A 19,661-nucleotide genomic window follows, 5' to 3' on the forward strand; every position below is an offset into this window, starting at 1 on the left:
TTTGCAACTGCACATGGAAACAAAGATCGACCTTCTTATAGAAATGTCCTCTGGTCTGATGAAACCAAAACAGAGCTGTTTGGCCATAATGACCATCGTTATGTTTGGATAGAAAATAGGAAGGCTTGCAAGCCAAAGAACAATCATCCCAACCGTGAAACACAGGGGTGGCAGCATCATGATGTGGGGGTTCTTTGCTGCAGGAGGGATTGGTGCACTTCACAAAATAGATGGATTCATGAGGAATACAAATTATGTGGATATATTGAAGCAACATCTGAAGACGCCAGTCAGGAAGTTAAAGCTTGGTCGCAAATGGGTCTTCCAAATGGACAATGACCCCAAGCATATTGACCCCACAAAGCTGGTTCCTGAAGTCCATGATCATCTCCTTAGTTTTGTTGATGTTGAGTGAGAGGTTATTTTCCTGGCACCACACACCCAAAGCCCTCACCTCCTCCCCGTAGACTGTCTCATAATTGTTGGTAATCAAGTCTGCTTTATGTTGTGTCGTCTGCAAACTTGATGATTGAGTTGGAGGCGTGCTGGGCCACGCAGTCATCGGTGAACAGGGAGTACAGGAGAGGGCTGAGCACGCACCCTTGTGGGGCCCCAGTGCTGAGGATCAGTGAAGTGGAGGTGTTATTCCCTACCTTCACCAATTGGGGGAGACCCGTCAGGAAGTTCAGGACCCAATTGCACATGGCGGGGTTCAGACCCAGGGCTTTGAGCTTAATGATTAGCTTGGAGGGTACTATGGTGTTGAATGCTGAGCTATCGTCAATGAACAGCATTCTTACATAGTTATTCACCTCGCCCAGATGGAATAGGGAAGTGTGATGGCGATTGCATCGTCTGTGGACCTATTGGGGCAGTAAGAAAATTAAACTGGGTCTAGGGTGACAGGTAAGATGGAGGTGATATGATCCTTGACTTGTCTCTCAAAGCACTTTGTGATGACAGAGGTGAGTACTACGGGGTGATAGTCATTTAGCTCAGTTCCCTTTCCATTCTTGGGTACAATAACAATGGTGGCCATCTTGAATCATTTGGGGACAGCAGACTGGGATAGGGAGAGGTTGAATATATCCGTAAACACACCAGCCAGCTCGTCTGCGCATGCTCTGAGGACCCAGCTATGGATGCTGTCTGGGCCGGCAGCCTTGCGAGGGATAACACGTTTAAATGTCTTACTTGCGTCGCCCACAGAGAAGGAATAGCGGTCCACGTCGGTGGCACTGTGTTATCTTCAAAGCTGGCAAAGAACGCGTTAAGATTGTCCGGTTGCAAGATGTCAGTGTCTGTGACGTGGCTGGTTTTCCTTTTGTAGTCCGTGATTGTCTGTAGACCCATAGACCCCCACCTTTCTTCTTCTCGGAGAGATGTTTATTCCTGTCGGCGCAATGAACTGAGAATCCAGATTACTGGACCGATTCCGACAGTATATCCCGAGAGAGCCATGTTTCAGTTAAAGAGGATGTTGCAATCCCTGATGTCTCTCTGGAAAGAAACCCTTGCCCTGATCTCGTCAACTTTACTATCCAGGACAGAACATTAGTGAGTAAAATACTCGGAAGCGGTCGGACCAGAAGACCGCTCTGAGTGCCCCTTTGCACCCTCTGAGTGCCCCGCTCTGAGTGCTGGCATTGTTTTTGGTTGTCCTCTGGAATCAGTTCAATTGCCATGGGTGGTGAGAACAAAGGATCTGCTTCTGGAATGTCCTATTCCTGGTCTTAATACTGGTGGTGCTGGTGAGTTACCGTCGCTCTGATATCCAATAGTTCTTCCCAGCTGTATGTAATAACACATCGGCTAACAATGTAAGAAAGAATACTTTAAAAAACAAAATGCTGAAAAGTTTCCTAAGAATGACAGCTAGCTTCCGTCCTTCACTGGGTACATTGACTTCAATACAAAACCTAGGAAGCTCATATGTCACACCCTGATCTGTTTCACCTGTCTTTATGCTTGTCTCCACCCCCTCCAGGTGTCACCCATCTTTACCATTATACCCAGTGTATTTATACCTGTGTTCTCTGTTTGTCTGTTGCCAGTTTGTATTGAGCGTTCTCAAGTTCTGTTTCCTACTTTCCCCGGTTCTGACCATTCTGCCTGCCCTGACCCCAAGCCTGTCTGCCTGCTGTTCTGTACCTGCCTGGCTCTGACCCATTTACAAACCTCTGCCTGTCCTGACCCCAAGCCTGCCTGCTGTTTTGTACCTTATTGACTCTGCCCAGGATTACGGACCCCTGCCTGCCTTTGACCTGTCTTTTGCCTGCCCACTGTTTGGGTTAATAAACATCTGTGAATGTAGATGTCTGCATCTGGGTCTTATCCTGAGTTCTGATATCATGGTTCTCACCTCCTTCCATAGACTTACCCAGTAATTATGACAACTTCTTGAGGACATCCTCCAACCTATCAGAGCTCTTGAAGCATGAACTGACATGTTGTCCACACAATCTGTTAATTAATCTAGTGACAAAAGCATACGCTTCAGTTAGCAAGCAGTGCAGTGCATAAAATGTGGTGAGTAGATGACTCAAAGAGAGAAAGACAATAGTTTAACAGTTTTGAACAAATTAATTTCTTCCAAAATTAAGGAGAAGCGAGAGAGAGAGAGCGAGAGAGAGAGCGAGAGAGAGAGCGAGAGAGAGAGAGAGAGAGCGAGAGAGAGAGAGAGAGCGAGAGAGAGAGAGAGAGAGAGATAGCTAGCTATATTTGGTTGTATTTTTTTTTGCTTTCACTTTCACTTTGCTATCAAATGCAGCAAACATCCGGCGCAAACAGAGAGGGACTCTATTTTAGCTAGTTGGCTATGGCTATCCAACACTGGAACTCTTCCAAGTCAAGGTAAGCGTTTTTTAAAATTAATTTATTGCCACTGGGGCCCGCCGGTGTAAGTGCTAAATTGCTTACTGACTGTACACTGTAACGTTACTGCATGATTGTAGCTGGTTTACTAATACATTAATTATATTAGCTATGTTGACTATGAAGTTACTTTAACTAATATGGTGACAATGATGTAGGCTGTGTGTAGCGGTTAAGATATGGTTTGGCATGGAACATTTTTTGGGGTTATGATATGGTTTGGCTTGGAACATTTTTTGGGGTTATGATATGGTTTGGCTTGAAAGTTTTTTTTTTTGCCTGGTCACATACAGCTGATGTGTTGTGCATTGAAGTCCTCAAGTGAAGAGAAAAGGTGAGAGGAGGAGAGCGCATAGATGCGAGAAGAAATACAACATGGTTGCTATGAAAATGAAGTGTGTTTACGTGTGATCATGTATTCATTCCACCGATTCTGTTGAAAAATGTTTCTTAAACCGAAACAAACGTAACCAAACAGGGATAAACATACCTGAATTTGTCCAACTCTTGTCTGCAAATGTTGGATTAATGATTACTCCATAGATCAGGTAGATGCAGGCAAAAGTGTGCAAGGCAGTACTGAATGTGTCAATGACTGTCCACTTACAAGGTCTATCATCTAAAATGTTTCTCTCGATCTGTGTGCACCTTCGTTGTAAACTTTCATTCATAGGCTAGGTTGGAGTAACCTCATGATGGGGTTAGGGAAAATTCAAGTATCATGGGGTAGCCTTAACCTATCTCTGTTACATTGAACTAGGTGAATGGAATATGAATGACAGTCATCCAATATGCTGTAATAGAAATAAGGCCATGCTCATGAGAAAATAAATCGTCCTCCCTCATCTTAAACGGCACCGACCGCCACTGGTGTTAAGTACTTGGTACTTTAACTGATGTTTGTGTTAGTACGGCTTTGTATGACATCACAGTGTCTATAAACAGGAATCAAGTGAGACCGTTGACACTGGATTTAAACGTCAACCCTGTGACAGTTAAAGCGATTGTCTGCATCTCAAATGGAACCCTGTTCTCCACATAGTGCACAACTTTTTGACCAGAGCCATATGGACCTTGGTCACTGGCCCAATGCTCTTAACCGCTAGGCTACCTAATGCACTATGTAGGGAATAGGGTGCCATTTGGGACACATCCCATTGACTGAAAGTCCTGAAATCAGAGACCATGACAGTGAGACTCTAAAGCAAGTGTTGGGAAATTGTATGCAATGTTTAAATTCCCCATTTTTTTATAGGATCAGGAATTTGACTTTTTTCCCCCAAATGGAATCAATCACATCTTTCCACTCTGTGCTGGAACGCCACCTCATTCCCTCATATCCAAAGGGAAAATAAGTCAAAGTGAGCGTCTGGCGATTCCCATTTTTAGAAGGTTCCCAGCTGCTGTTCCTCCTGCCAGAAATCAGGAGCCAGGAAGGAAGGGACCCCATGATCAAAATAACACATGGACAGATAAAAACTGAGGTATGAGGGATGTGCAGGCAAACAAGAGTCTATCCAGTGTTCCGTGACACGCAAGTTATTTCCCTGGATGCATCATAACCTCAGCCCACTCCCACCACCCCTCACTGACTCTGACAACAGCCCCCTTACCCACGTCCCTAGTCACATGAGTGTTGAAGCCAAGCTGGTTGTTTGTGTCTTTGGGTGGAGGGGGATGTGTTTTATCCCCTGACTCTCTCCCATGTCGTCTGTCCTCCAGAAGAGGATCTCCACTGGGCGCTTGTTTTCCTTTTCTCTCAGGATACTTTGTCATCGTCCAAAGTACACCGGGTGACACAATCACTCAACGAAAATAACAAAAACACCTGGGAGCAAATTCAGCAAGACAGGGTTACAGCAAGATTGGGGGTCAGTTCAGTTTTCAATCTAGTCAGTTCTGAAAGTGTCCTGAATTGAGGTAATCTTCATGGAAAACAATAAGGAATTTTCAATTTAAGAATTTGAATTCACTCCCTGAATGGACTGAATTAACCTCAACCCTGAGTTACAGAACATCACAAATAAGATGGTTCTGTACTTCACATGATGTGTTTCCATACTACACAATCAAATTATACAGTGTATGCTGCATTCCGTATTCATACCGCAGGCGACAATACCTGGCTCGATACAGATTTCCGTATGCAGACTTGAGTTCAATGCAAGTTTCAGATTCATCAAGCTAAGCCTTTGGTCAAACAACCTTCGTCAGAGAGAGACTTGCTATTCCTACTCAAGGACATTGTGCCAAGGTCAATAGCAAACACTTGGCCTGATTCAAAGTGGACTTTGGAACTCACAACTGGCCTTTTTTGGTTGGTTGCATAAGAGACCTTGAAGCAAGTTGCCTTTTTAGCCATAAGGCAGATAGCAAACGGTTCCTCTGTCGAATCGCATTGAGTTGTTATCATTTTGTTTTCCACCGTGTTTGACCTCTCACATGAAGCATGGGAGCCCTGTGCAGGACCTCTCCTCCCATCTCCCCAAAATGGCAACCCCTCAGGGCTCAATTTTGAAGCTACACATGGTTTTTGTTGCAACCTTATATTTTGGGTTATGGTCGGGTAAGACAGTTGCGTTATTTTCTTATAAGTTACAATATTTAAAGGGTCAATCTGTGATTGCGTCATACATTTGTTTGACTTTTAAATGATTTACGCACACCCATTGATTCTTGTAGAATATAACTTGTATAATAAATGTCTCATGAGCTTAGTCCAATTGATATACCCCATCAGAACCCAAAATATATGCTTGTTCTACTCAATTGTTGATAAACAATGTACTTTCAAACAAACACTGTTTGGCCTCTGAATATGGTTAAATTGTAATTTTGTGTCCATAGATCTATTGACGAATTTGAAAGTGGTTACATTTCTTCACCCCCCATTCTTCTTCACCCCCCATTCTTCTTCACCCCCCATGCCGGCTTTATTGTTGCTTTTGTTGTCGTCGCCCCGCCTCTGTTTTGGTAAAAAGCTGAGGGATGGGCCTGGAGAAAAGTAACCACTCTCAGATTAATAGACAGAGCTATGGATGCAAGGACTGAACACCCAGGATATCAAGATGACTGTTGTAACCATGTTATGAGGCTATACAGTGTTTTGTTTACATTTATAATGTTTACAAACGTTGGAGAAAAACAAGCGTACATTTTGGGTTCTCATGGAGTATGACAGTTGAACTAAGCCTATGAGGCATTTATAAGTTATATTCAAGAATTAATGGATATATATAATTTATCATTTAAAAAAATGGATGTAGCAACTACAAGTCAAGTCTATCAAAAGGGTGCAAGTTTTAGCATGTGTTCATCAACCCAATGGATTTTGTTTTCCATCAGCATGAATTAGATTGAGCAAAAAAAGCCCCACTATTATTCCATACGATGGGATCTGCGCTATGCAGCTGTTGCAAGAGCACATTTTTCAGTGGCTGTCTACTGATTTCAAAAACAAAGATTGATAGGCAGCTTAAACTTATTGAATTCAACCATTATTGGGTTCAAAAATAGCTAAATGAGAGAGCAGCAGTGTGATTCACATCAATGCGCTATGTAGATATCAATTATAATTGATATCCGTATCACCGTAGACTACACCACTGCTGTCATCCTTACCTCCAAGTGTTTATTCAAGTTGGATAATCTTTGGATGCCGACAGCAGTCGCACCATTGGAAGACATACGTGTACCTTGGACTGTAGCCTACAAAAGCATATTCCTGTGCTTTTCCCGGAATCGATCAAACACATAGTGGCCTCTGACTTGTGAATAGACTTGCTCAGGTGGAACAAACTTAAACTTGCACCTTTTTTCAATGCTGATTTGAACGTTATTGACATAACAGAATTGTCAAATATTTTTTCCGCAAACATCCTTTCTGAATATAAAAGTAATACTCCAAGTAATCATCTAGTTTTTCAAAAGTATCTGTTTATGATATTTTTGTTGGTAACGTAACAGATTAGTTATCGTTTTTTGTAATCCCAGCCTTACATGTAACGGATTACATGTCATCCATTACTCACCTACCATGGTAGTTTAGCAACAAAACTGATGTGTGTGCTATGGGGCAAAACAGAACGGGGTTGGCTTAAACTGCTGACAACATGCTGACAACATGTAAACTATATTTAGTCTCCAGATGTTTATTGAAAATATAAATACATTTGCACACTGAGCACTTGTCTCTCATACACACTGTTACAGTTGTTAGTTAGTTAGCTAGCAAATTTGAGCCATATTAGCATAGACATGACATCCGTCAAAACACATCAAAATAAGTAATGCTTCAAGAGGGACACCATTGTTCCTGTTCTCAAGAAAGCTAAGGTAACTGAGCTAAATTACTACCGCCCCGTAGCACTCACTTCCGTCATCATGAAGTGCTTTGAGAGACTAGTCAAGGACCATATCACCTCCAACCCTAACTGACACCCTAGACCCACTCCAATTTGCTTACCGCCCCAATAGGTCCACAGACGACACAATCACACTGCCCTAACCCATCTGGACAAGATGAATACCTATGTGAGAATGCTGTTCATCGTCGACAGCTCAGCATTTAACACCATAGTACCCTCCAAACTCGTCATAAAGGTCTTGACCCTGCCCTGTTCAACTGGGTCCTGGACTTCCTGACGGGCTGCCCCCAGGTGGTGAGGGTAGGTAACAACATCTCCACCCCGCTGATCCTCAACACTGGGGCCCCAAAAAGGTGCGTTCTCAGCCCCCTCCTGTACTCCCTGTTCACCCACGACTGCGTGGCCATGCACGCCTCCAACTCAATCATCAAGATTGCAGACGACACTACAGTGGTAGGCTTGATTACCAACAACGACGAGATGGCCTACAGGGAGGAGGTGAGGGCCCTCAGAGTGTGGTGTCAGGAAAATAACCTCACAACAAACACGGGATATGATCGGGGACTTCAGGAAACAGCAGAGGGAGCATCCCCCTATCCACATCGACGGGACAGTAGTGGAGGGGGTAGTAAGTTTTAAGTTCCTCCGCGTACACATCACGGACAAACTGAAATGGTACAACCACACAGACGGTGTGGTGAAGAAGGCGCAACAGCCCCTCTTCAACCTCAGGAGGCTGAAGAGATTTGGCTTGTCACCATAAACACTTTTACAGATGCACAATCGAGACCATCCTGTCAGGCTGTATCACCGCCTGGTACGGCAACTGCTCCGCCCATAACCGTAAGGCTCTCCAGAGGGTAGTGAGGTCTGCACAATGCATCACCGGGAGCAAACTACCTACCCTCCAGGACACCTACACCACCCGATGTCACAGGAAGGCCAAAAAGATCATCAAGGACAACAACCACCCGAGCCACTGTCTGTTCACCCTGCTATCATCCAGAAGGTGAGGTCAGTACAGGTGCATCAAAGCAGGGACCGAGAGACTAAAAAACAGCTTCTATCTCAAGGCCATCAGACTGTTAAACAGCCATCACTAACATTGAGTGGCTGCTGCCAACATACTGACTCAACTCCAGCCACTTTAATTCTAAGTATTGTGGAGTAACTACAATGTTGTTGATCCATCCTCAGTTTTCTTTCACAGCCATTAAACTCTGTAACTGTTGGTGAAATCCCTGAGCGGTTTCCTTCCTCTCCGACAAGGTTAGGAAGAATGTTTCTATCTTTGTAGTGACAGGGTGTATTGATACAACATCCAACGTTTAATTCACAACTTCACCATGCTCAAAGCGATATTCAATGTCTGCTTTTTGTTTATTTTTACCCCATCTACCAATTAGGTGCCCTTCTTTGCGAGGCATTGGAAAACCTCCAATTCACTACTCGATTAATTTTAAGGGACCTTACAGATGTGTGGGGTACAGAATTGAGGTAATCCATGCAACGTATTACGTGACCTGTGAAGCACATTTTTACTCCTGGATTTATTTAGGCTTGCCATAACAAAGGGGTTGAATACTTCGGTTTTATTAATTTGTAAACATTTAGAAAACATAATTCCACTTTGACATTATGAGGTATTGTGTGTAGGCCAGTGACAAAAAAAAATCTACATTTAATCAATTCTAAATTCAGGCTGTAAGACAACAAAATGTTGACAAAGTCAAGGGGTGTGAATACTTTCTAAAGGCACTAGATTGCAGTTCCCATTCAAGCCAAGACTGTCAGCCATTGCTTGTGTACCCATGAGTTTAACAGTAAAATGTCCAGGGTTAGAGGTTCCAAAACCCTTCTATGGATTATATGCCTAATGCCACAAGCTGTTCCACAAGTGGCAATAGGAGTGGGAAAAATGTGCTCGTGCATTCATAAGCACACCAAAGATGGCATTAACGATAAAAGACAAAGACGGCACTTCTAAAATCCTATTTCACCCCATAGCCTGCTGATTGATGAGCTACAGGAGGGTGAATTTCCAGGAGATCTAAGCCTCCACGTAGTACCCCCACCCTTTTCTCTTGTAACTCTACTATACTTTCTACTCTACTATACTCTAGTCTACTTTCTCAGCCTCTAGTAAAGCCATCTTTGGTGATTGGACTTGAGAGGGATGTTAGGTTTTGACTGGCAGAAGCAACTTTTCGTAGCAGAGGTTAATTGAACTTAAGCAGCAGGTTATGAGAATTATGTTAAGGTTATGAAAAGGTTTAGGGTTGGCAAAAATGCTACAATGGTGCCCGACACAACTCGAGCATATCTAGCTACAACCAGGCCGGCCCTGAAAACGATGTTGGTTTCCACTAATGCGATGCTACGCACCTAGTTAGCAAATAACGTCAACTAAAGGAACAGATACAATTTCAATAAAGGCTATCTGGCTTGAATTCAATTTTGAATATGGCTTAGATATGGCAAAGAACAAAAATAATGGCATATTGTAAAAGTAAGTTTTTCAGCTCTCCTCTACTGTCTTTCTCTCCAACTCTTTATCTCTCTCTACCTCATACTTCCTCTCTCTGCACAACACCTTTATCCCTATCTCTCTCTCTCCTTTTCTCTCTCTCTCCGTCTCTTTCTCGCCAACCTTGACGTTCCTCCCTTGAGTGCTGCACTTAATCCACTCATTCATCTGAGCCTGCCCTCTCCCGCCGTCATAACACCATTATTCCCAAGAAACACACACTTAGATCATTTCTGCGTAAATCACACCAATCAATTAAGCAGGCGAGGGAGGTAAGGAAAGCAGAGGAGAGTGAAAAGATCAACAGAGAGAGGCTCTGATGAGGTGCAGAGTCCACACACACATAAGCATACACACACTCAGGCACGCACATAGGCACAGTCACACACACGCTAAGGCACATAGGCACAGTCACACATAAACACCTCCATAGGAACTAACTATGTCCAGGCATGTAATCATCACTTAGGACATCACTTTTAGCTGCGGGACAGCTAAAATATGGACTGGCATGTAAATGTGCAGTGGTGTAAAAAGTACTAAATTGTCATTCTTGAGTAAAAGTAAAGATACATTAATAGAAAAGGACTCAAGTAAAAGTGAAAGTCACCCAGTAAAATACTACTTGTCTAAAATTATTTTGTTTTAAATATACTTAAGTATCAAAAGTAAATGGAATGGCTTTAATATACTTAAGTAACAAAAGTAAAAGTATAAACCATTTAAAATTCCTTGTATTAAGCAAACCAGACGGCACAATTTTCTTGTTTTTTCTTATTGATAGATAGCAGGGGGCACACTCCAACATTCAGACATAATTTACAGACAAAGCATTTGTGTTTAGTGAGTCCGCCAGTACAGAAACAGTAGGGATCACCAGTGATTTCTTCTTTATAAGTGTGTGAATTGGACCATTTTCCTGTCGGAACGTAACGAGTACTTTCGTGTGTCATTGAAAATGTATGGAGTAAAAAGTACATTATTTTCTTTAGGAATGTAGTAAAGTAATGTTGGCAAAAATATAAATAGTAAAGTACACCAAAAAAATACTTAAGTAGAACTTTAAAGTATTTTTACTTAAGTACTTTACCCAACTGTAAACGTGTCTCGTCTTTTTGCAACATTATGGATAGGGGACCTCGCAAGATTAAGTGACCCAGAAACACGGGGGCTCATATACAGTGCCTTGCGAAAGTATTCGGCCCCCTTGAACTTTGCGACCTTTTGCCACATTTCAGGCTTCAAACATAAAGATATAAAACTGTATTTTTTTGTGAAGAATCAATAACAAGTGGGACACAATCATGAAGTGGAACGACATTTATTGGATATTTCAAACTTTTTTAACAAATCAAAAACTGAAAAATTGGGCGTGCAAAATTATTCAGCCCCTTTACTTTCAGTGCAGCAAACTCTCTCCAGAAGTTCAGTGAGGATCTCTGAATGATCCAATGTTGACCTAAATGACTAATGATGATAAATGCAATCCACCTGTGTGTAATCAAGTCTCCGTATAAATGCACCTGCACTGTGATAGTCTCAGAGGTCCGTTAAAAGCGCAGAGAGGATCATGAAGAACAAGGAACACACCGAGATACTATTGTGAAGAAGTTTAAAGCCGGATTTGGATACAAAAAGATTTCCCAAGCTTTAAACATCCCAAGGAGCACTGTGCAAGCGATAATATTGAAATGGAAGGAGTATCAGACCACTGCAAATCTACCAAGACCTGGCCGTCCCTCTAAACTTTCAGCTCATACAAGGAGAAGACGGATCAGAGATGCAGCCAAGAGGCCCATGATCACTCTGGATGAACTGCAGAGATCTACAGCTGAGGTGGGAGACTCTGTCCATAGGACAACAATCAGTCGTATATTGCACAAATCTGGCGTTTATGGAAGAGTGGCAAGAAGAAAGCCATTTCTTAAAGATATCCATAAAAAGTGTTGTTTAAAGTTTGCCACAAGCCACCTGGGAGACACACCAAACATGTGGAAGAAGGTGCTCTGGTCAGATGAAACCAAAATTGAACTTTTTGGCAACAATGCAAAACGTTATGTTTGGCGTAAAAGCAACACAGCTCATCACCCTGAACACACCATCCCCACTGTCAAACATGGTGGTGGCAGCATCATGGTTTGGGCAAGCTTTTCTTCAGCAGGGACAGGGAAGATGGTTAAAATTGATGGGAAGATGGATGGAGCCAAATACAGGACCATTCTGGAAGAAAACCTGATGGAGTCTGCAAAAGACCTGAGACTGGGACAGAGATTTGTCTTCCAACAAGACAATGATCCAAAACATAAAGCAAAATCTACAATGGAATGGTTCAAAAATAAACATATCCAGGTGTTAGAATGGCCAAGTCAAAGTCCAGACCTGAATCCAATCGAGAATCTGTGGAAAGACCTGAAAACTGCTGTTCACAAATGCTCTCCATCCAACCTCACTGAGCTCGAGCTGTTTTGCAAGGAGGAATGGGAAAAAATGTCAGTCTTTCAATGTGCAAAACTGATAGAGACATACCCCAAGCGACTTACAGCTGTAATCGCAGCAAAAGGTGGCGCTACAAAGTATTAACTTAAGGAGGCTGAATAATTTTGCACGCCCAATTTTTCAGTTTTTGATTTGTTAAAAAAGTTTGAAATATCCAATAATGTCATTCCACTTCATGATTGTGTCCCACTTGTTGTTGATTCTTCACACAAAAAATACAGTTTTATATCTTTATGTTTGAAGCCTGAAATGTGGCAAAAGGTCGCAAAGTTCAAGGGGGCCGAATACTTTAGCAAGGCACTGTACAGTCTGAGTTATTTGTGAGTTTTTCCTCCTCACAATTCTCCCTTTTCCCCATACAGTGCTTCACTCCACAGGGTTCCCTGCTGTTGCCTGAGGTGGGACATAAAAATGCAGCCCTCCCTCCGTCAGACCTGGGTTCAAACGCTATTTAAAACCACTTTTAAAATCACTGTATCGGTTCTCGATCGAGCTTGTTTGGCTTACTGGACCAATAGAATAATCCCAACATTTGCAAACTACATCCATCTGGCACTCTAGGCAGGCTACATCAAACTCTCAAAGTAGTTTAACAATTTCTAATTGTATTTGAACCCATGTGTGCTTTTCTCTCCGTGTGTAAACAGTGTTATGTAATTGTACCACTGTGGGATGATAAATGGGCCAAACGAGCAATGAGAATCTCCCGATAAGGAGCGCCACGCGGACGTCAATGGAGGAGAGGAGCCGACGCAGAGGCCAATGGCCTGTTGCTCCTAAATCACCATGCCTGAGGGAGGGAGAGAGAGAGAGGAAGAGAAAGAAAGATAGGGGGGTAGAGGTAAGGGGGAAATAGAGATGAGGTAGGGCTAGAGGCGAGGGGGTAAGGGACAGAGCGAGAGGGCGAGATAGAGAGATATAGAGGTATCAGGGTAGGGAGAGAAGGGGAAAAAAAAGGGAGGTGGGGTGGGAGAGAGATGGGTTGGGATAGGTGTGGGTAGAGAGGGGGAGGTAGAGAGAGAGAGCGAGAGAGAGAGAGAGAGAGAGAGAGAGAGAGAGAGAGAGAGAGAGGGAGGGAGAAGTTTGAGTGTGTGAGAGATGGATTTAGGTAGAGAGAGAAAGAGTTAAGGCGAGAGAGTGGGAAAGGGGGGGATTGAAATCACTCTGCGCGTAGACAAAGAGTGACGAAAGAGATGCTCTGTCTATTTCTACAGATTTATTTATAAAAATAAAGATGGTTGTAAAGATGTACAGTATACAGATTTTTGGTCTTAAGACAGAACTGCCACCCATCTGTTCCTCTTAGCAACTGTATCATCAATCTCAGCGGGGAGAGCAATTTTCTGAGAAGTTTTTTTGTGGCTGTGTTTGCATTATTTCATCACATTTTTCTTCAGTGTTGTAATTCAAGCATCTTTCACCAAACAATAAATCTGAACGAAAGTGATGCCAATTCATCAGACATTATTTGACAGTTCAACTTCTATTTAGCTCAGGGTTCTACCATAAAGAATGTGTGGAATTCAAATTCCAGAAACAAAGTAAGTTGAATTGTAAATTCTGGCTGTTTTCACCTGACTTTGCACATGCAAAGTTCCTTTGTCTTGGTTTCCGAAGAAAGGGCTCTTCGTCTACCACTTCATGCTACAGAATCCGCAGAAGTCATTGTTGAGAGTGAACTTCGAATCTGAAAAGAAGGGAGGGCCCTCGTGCCACCCGACACCCCACCCAGGAATGCAAGGTGCAAGGGCAGCAATTTCCTTCGGCTGTCTTAACACGCCACACACAGAGGCCATCATTATGGCTAGTGCATGCTACCCTGCCGGGGACAGAGGGTTCATACTGTGTGTGTGTGTGTGTGTGTGTGTGTGTGTGTGTGTGTGTGTGTGTGTGTGTGTGTGTGAAGAGAGAAAGAGAGAGGGGAGAAAAAAGCAAGAGAATACAAAAAGGGCAATAGATTAAAATATTTGGAAGAAAAAGTGTGTGTGGACAATTGTGTATGTGTCTGTGTACACAAGTGCGCTGTGCATGCATTCTTGTGCACCCATGCACTTGTGTGTGTGTCAAGCAAATGTGTGTGTATGTACATGCGTGCATTAGTGTGTGTACTGTATATGCATGTGTGCATTCATTTGCTTAATTAAATGTGTGCAAGTAAACAAGCGTGTGTGTCTCAGGCCAATGCAAGTGTGTTCATAACTTACAATATTACTGTGTTGTTTCTCCAGCTGGCTATCACCAGGCTGTATGGGGGCGGCGGAGAAGGGGTCCCCTTTCAAAGATAACACCAAAACACAATTAACCCCCGTGACACCTGAGAACCACTTCCTGCCGCTCAGTTACCTTCGCCTCGCCAGCAGCTTATGAGGGGGTCCATTGTAAAACTCTGTGTTTGCTTTGGCTCCCCACTCACCTTTTTGCCATTATTTTTCCCCACCTCCTCTCCAACCCCTTCAACCCCAAACATTTAGACATTTCACAGACGAGTTCAACGTGCTCCCGTACCCAACATTATCTTTGTCGCTTATAGACCTCTTCCTCCCTCCTCACGCCTCCCACACACACTTGGGGTAAAACGCACAATGTTATTTTTTATCAAATTTGATGGCCATTTCTTGCACGAATCCCCCCCGCACACATTCCTTTTAGAGTGCTGAAAAATAAACGGCAGTGGTCATTTAAACTCCCACTGATGGAACTCGGGTCGAGAGAAAACAAGCAGTGGCCCCTCGAAAAACGACGCGTGGCAAAACGCAGTGCTCGCCTCTGTTTGTTGCCACAGATGTGGGGGCTCTCAGTTGCCCTTCTCTCTTTAATATACACTACCATTCAAAAGTTTGGACACACCTACTCATTCCAGGGTTTTTCTTTATTTGTACTATTTTCTACATTGTAGAATAATAGTGAAGACCTCAAACTATGAAATAACACATGGAATCATGTAGTAACCAAAAAAGTGTTAAACAAATCAAAATATATTTTATATTTGAGATTCTTTAAAGTAGCCACCCTTTGCCTTAATGACAGCTTTGCACTCTCTTGGCATTCTCTCAACCAGCTTCATGAGGTAGTCACCTGGAATGCATTTCAATTAACAGGTGTGCCTTGTTAAAAGTTAATTTGTGGAATTTCTTTCCTTCTTAATGTGTTTGAGCCAGTCACTTATGCTGTGACAAGAACGGCTCAAATAAGCAAAGAGAAATGACAGTCCATCATTACTTTAAGACATGGTCAGTCAATCCGGAACATTTCAAGAACTTCGAATGTTTCTTCAAGTACAGTCGCAAAAACCATCAAGCGCTATGATAAAACTGGCTCTCATGAGGACCACCACAGGAAAGGAAGAGCAAGAGTTACCTCTGCTGCAGAGGATATAGTCATTAGATTACCAGCCTCAGAAATTGTAGCCCAAATCAATGCTCAAGTAACAGACATCTCAACATCAACTATTCAGAGGAGACTGCGTGAATCAGGCCTTCATGTTCGAATTGCTGCAGAGAAACCACTACTAAAAGACACCAATAAGAGACTTGCGTAGGCCAAGAAACATGAGCAACGGACATTAGACCCGTCGAAATCTATCCTTTGGACTGATGAGTCCAAATTTGAGATTTTTGGTTCCAACCACCGTGTCTTTGTGAGACGCAGAGTAGGTGAACGGATTATCTCTGCATGTGTAGTTCCCACTGTGAAGCATGGAGGAAGTGTGATGGTGTGGGGATGCTTTGCTGGTGACACTGTCAGTGATTTATTCAGAATTCAAGGCACACTTAACCAGCATTCTGCAGCAAAACGCCATCCGATCTGGTTTGCGCTTAGTGGGACCATTTGTTTTTCAACAGGACAATGACCCAACACACCTCCCAGCTGTGTAAAGGCTATTTGACCAATAAGGAGAGTGATGTAGTGCTGCATCAGAAGACCTGGCTTTCACAATTATCCAACCTCAAACCACTTGATATGGTTTGGGATGAGTTGAACCACAGAGTAAAGGAAAACCAGCCAACAAGTGCTCAGCGTATGTGGGAAATCCTTCAAGACTGTTGGAAAAGCATTCCAGGTGAAGCAGGTTGAGAGAATGCCAAGAGCGTGCAAAGCTGTCATCAAGGCAAAGGGTGGCTACTTTGAAGAATCTAAAATCTATAATATATTTAGATTTGTTTAACAATTTTTTGGTTACTACATAATTCCATATGTGCTATTTCAAAGTTTATGTCTTCACTATTATTCCACAATGTAGAAAATAGTAAAAAATAAAGAAAAGCCCTTGAATGAATAGGTGTGTCCAAACTTTTGACTGGTTCTGTATAAGGATAAAAATAAATAAAGAATGAATGTGTGAAAGAAAGACCTACTGTATTCAACGGGGGGGGGGGGGGGGGGGTGTTCAGTGAATGACAGGATTTCACTGGAATGTTCTCCATATGTGTGCATTTCACATTTTCATTTAACCTTTATTTAACTAGGCAAGTCAGTTAAGAACAAATTCTTATTTACAATGACGGCCTACCCATAGACAGGTTATTGCAGTTGTTTTGCAGTAACTCTTAATATTCACGGCTGTAGAAAATGGGAAGGTTTTCATTATATTACAGATACAGTCCTAAAACATATTGCTCTGGTGTGAAGTTACCCCTATGTACAGATCTATGATCAGTTCCCCCTCCCCCATATCCTAAACTTAGATATTAGTGGGGAAAATACTAAACTGACCCATAGTCATTGTCTATGGGCGAATTCACTCTACTCTGTCCATTTCTCTTCCACATCACTCCAGTAGCTACAGTCACCTGTATTCCCTATGGTGGCTGCTCTGGTTGTACTGTAGTTGTAGTAGGGTCAATAATGAAGGGTTATACAGTACATTGCCTTGTTCAGAAACCATAATTACATACACACAAGTGTCTTCTGGAAGTAGCTTAGGACATAACGGAGTTAGTTACCAGTGGCATCCCTGTACAGTGTGTGTGTGTGTGTGTCCCTTCTTCTCCTCCCTGGTTACTCCACATTACTGACTATGCCTGCACGTGTTAGCCCATGTGGGTAGGTGTTAGTGTGCATGACCCCTTCACTCTCTGGAACCAAACATGGCCTACTCTGAAGGTCGATAATGAGTTTGCTGGCCTGGCTGAATGTAAACAGAGCTGAACTCCTCCAACCCCCAAACGCTTACTCATATACTATCTCTGTTTTCTACTACATATAGCTTGGAGAGACCCCTGGCTTACCCTCTCTGCCCCAGCATGTGGAAGGAAAAATAGACCCATTAGCATGTATGGACCTATTTCAATAAATACGCCTTATTAGCATAAGTTAGCATTTATTATCATTTATTTATTTATTATCACTACATCTCTGACCAGTAGTCCACAAATGATAAAGTGCCTAAAAAAATAACATGCAGCAAACTCCGGGAGTGTCAGCACAGGACAGTTACTCGATAGAGTAAGACAACTAGTAGTGTCGTGACATGACTATCATTAATGTTATGACTGCTATTTATCGAATAATTACCTACTAAGTTTAATTATTACTAAATTTTAATTAATCATGTAACAATTACCACATTCAAAATTTGGGGCGCCACGGGAAAAGTTGTTTACTGAGTTACTATCTCCCGACATAAACTCTAAAGATGATCTATATATCTCTTACACGATAACATCAATAACAATCAATCATCTTTCTCATTCTGAACATCATATATTCCTTGGATATCTGCATGAACCCTAACCTAAGTGATGAATCAGCGATACACAAATTGGCTTAATTATTTATTTACTAACTAACTAAATCATCACACAGAATACATAAACACACACACAGCATAGGCTAATAAATACATACACAATACAATGAAACAAGTCCCTAGTGGACTAACAAAAGCATGACCGTTTGGTTAAACAATGGAAAGGGGAAGGGTATGTAAGGAGAGGTATAGACAAAGAGTCAACTTCTCGTACATACATCTGGGAACTACGCTCACCGTAGTCAGAATATTTAGCACCCTAATAACCGCTCATTTGGATTAGAAATGCAACATATATTTACGCGTAAATGTCTTTCTCTATCGTCTCTCTGCTGAAACCACTCGATCCGTCTATGGGGAGATGTTTGATGTAAGCCTCTGGTTGTCCACCAGAGGTCACAATGTCCTTCTCAGTTGTAGCATTCTTTGTCTTGGAGTGTTCTTAGAATGGATTATTTTAGTATAAACCACGGTTGTGAGAGGGATCTGTTCTTCTCTGTTTGGTATAGTCTTTACCTTCTTCACTCACCAAGAGTTTTAGAGGGTCTAACCATTTTCTGGTGTTGTAGTTTTAACCATTTCAAGGTGTGGACCATGTACCCACGCTCTCTGGTCTCAATGGTTGACCATTCAGGGTACAGCTAGGACCACTTTCTGTTCCGTCAGCAACCCGGCATGTTTTGGTCTAATGTAAATTTTGTTAGCAAGTCCTTTTAAATCCCCACCAACCATTTCCCACATTCTTTTTGATTTAAATATTGTTTCATTATCCACATTTGGATAATGTTTTGGCGGCAACGTCTCTCTGTGTACAAAAAGATTTTCAGCCTTCCATTTCTGCAGAGCCAAAGGGAGAGTTTCTGCAAAGTATTTAACTCATAAAACTGGCCAAACTCCCCCATCTCCTCTCCTGTGGGATAGAGGGGGAGGGGGGTCTGACTGTCCTTAAACATTTTCCTAGCTGATGGGTATTTTTGATCCTTACCAAGGAGAGAGAGACTAGCTTGTCTCTGCTACATACACTAGGCACATGTCTGAAATGTGGGCCACTACAACACTGGTCAAAGCACATATCTGTCTAAGTCACCATTGGGTGACATGCCTACTTCAAAACTGATGGCGATCTGAACATCAACAGAAGCTCAGTTCACTCCACATCAAACAGTCTTCTTGGGCTGTTGGGGCTTACCCCTTTGTTTTCTGGGGCTACTTCAGTAAATCACTGATGGTCAAGGTCAAGAGTGTCCATCTTCTCACCCCTTCAGACAGTGTCTGCTAACAGAGTAGGTCAGAGGTCAAAGACCAGAGGTAAGATCAATGCTGCCATAAGTCATCTGTCCCACCAAGTTCTCCTTGAACACTAAAGCAAGATACCCGACAGACATAAGAGCAACAACTGTTCCAATCAGAGCGCTCCCAAAACAACAACAGATGAACCTTGACAGGCAGGAGGGCCTTTAATCTGGCTTGCCCACCACCTCCTAAAAAAAGCTGAAAAGCATGCTGACAGTGAAGAGATGCCCTGTGCGGAGCTCTGTAATCAGGTCCTCTACTCTCAGTGGACAGCTGCACAACCAGGTGAGTCACAGTGCTTTCATATAATGACTAACCTGGCAGGCTGCTGTCATCATGGTGAAAGAGGCTTAGG

The 19,661-nt window shown here is 42.6% G+C and overlaps 1 long non-coding RNA gene across 1 annotated transcript; it reads left to right on the forward strand.

Annotated features, from left to right (window-relative positions):
* The first annotated feature begins 5,286 nt into the window (after positions 1-5,286).
* Positions 5,287-8,472, forward strand: LOC139372550 (uncharacterized). The gene is made up of 2 exons (XR_011627465.1): positions 5,287-5,440; positions 7,351-8,472. It is a non-coding gene; the product is annotated as an uncharacterized lncRNA (long non-coding RNA).
* Positions 8,473-19,661: the final 11,189 nt, after the last annotated feature.

Source organism: Oncorhynchus clarkii, chromosome 18 (assembly GCF_045791955.1).
Source record: "Oncorhynchus clarkii lewisi isolate Uvic-CL-2024 chromosome 18, UVic_Ocla_1.0, whole genome shotgun sequence".
Classification (NCBI taxonomy): Eukaryota; Metazoa; Chordata; class Actinopteri; order Salmoniformes; family Salmonidae; genus Oncorhynchus; species Oncorhynchus clarkii.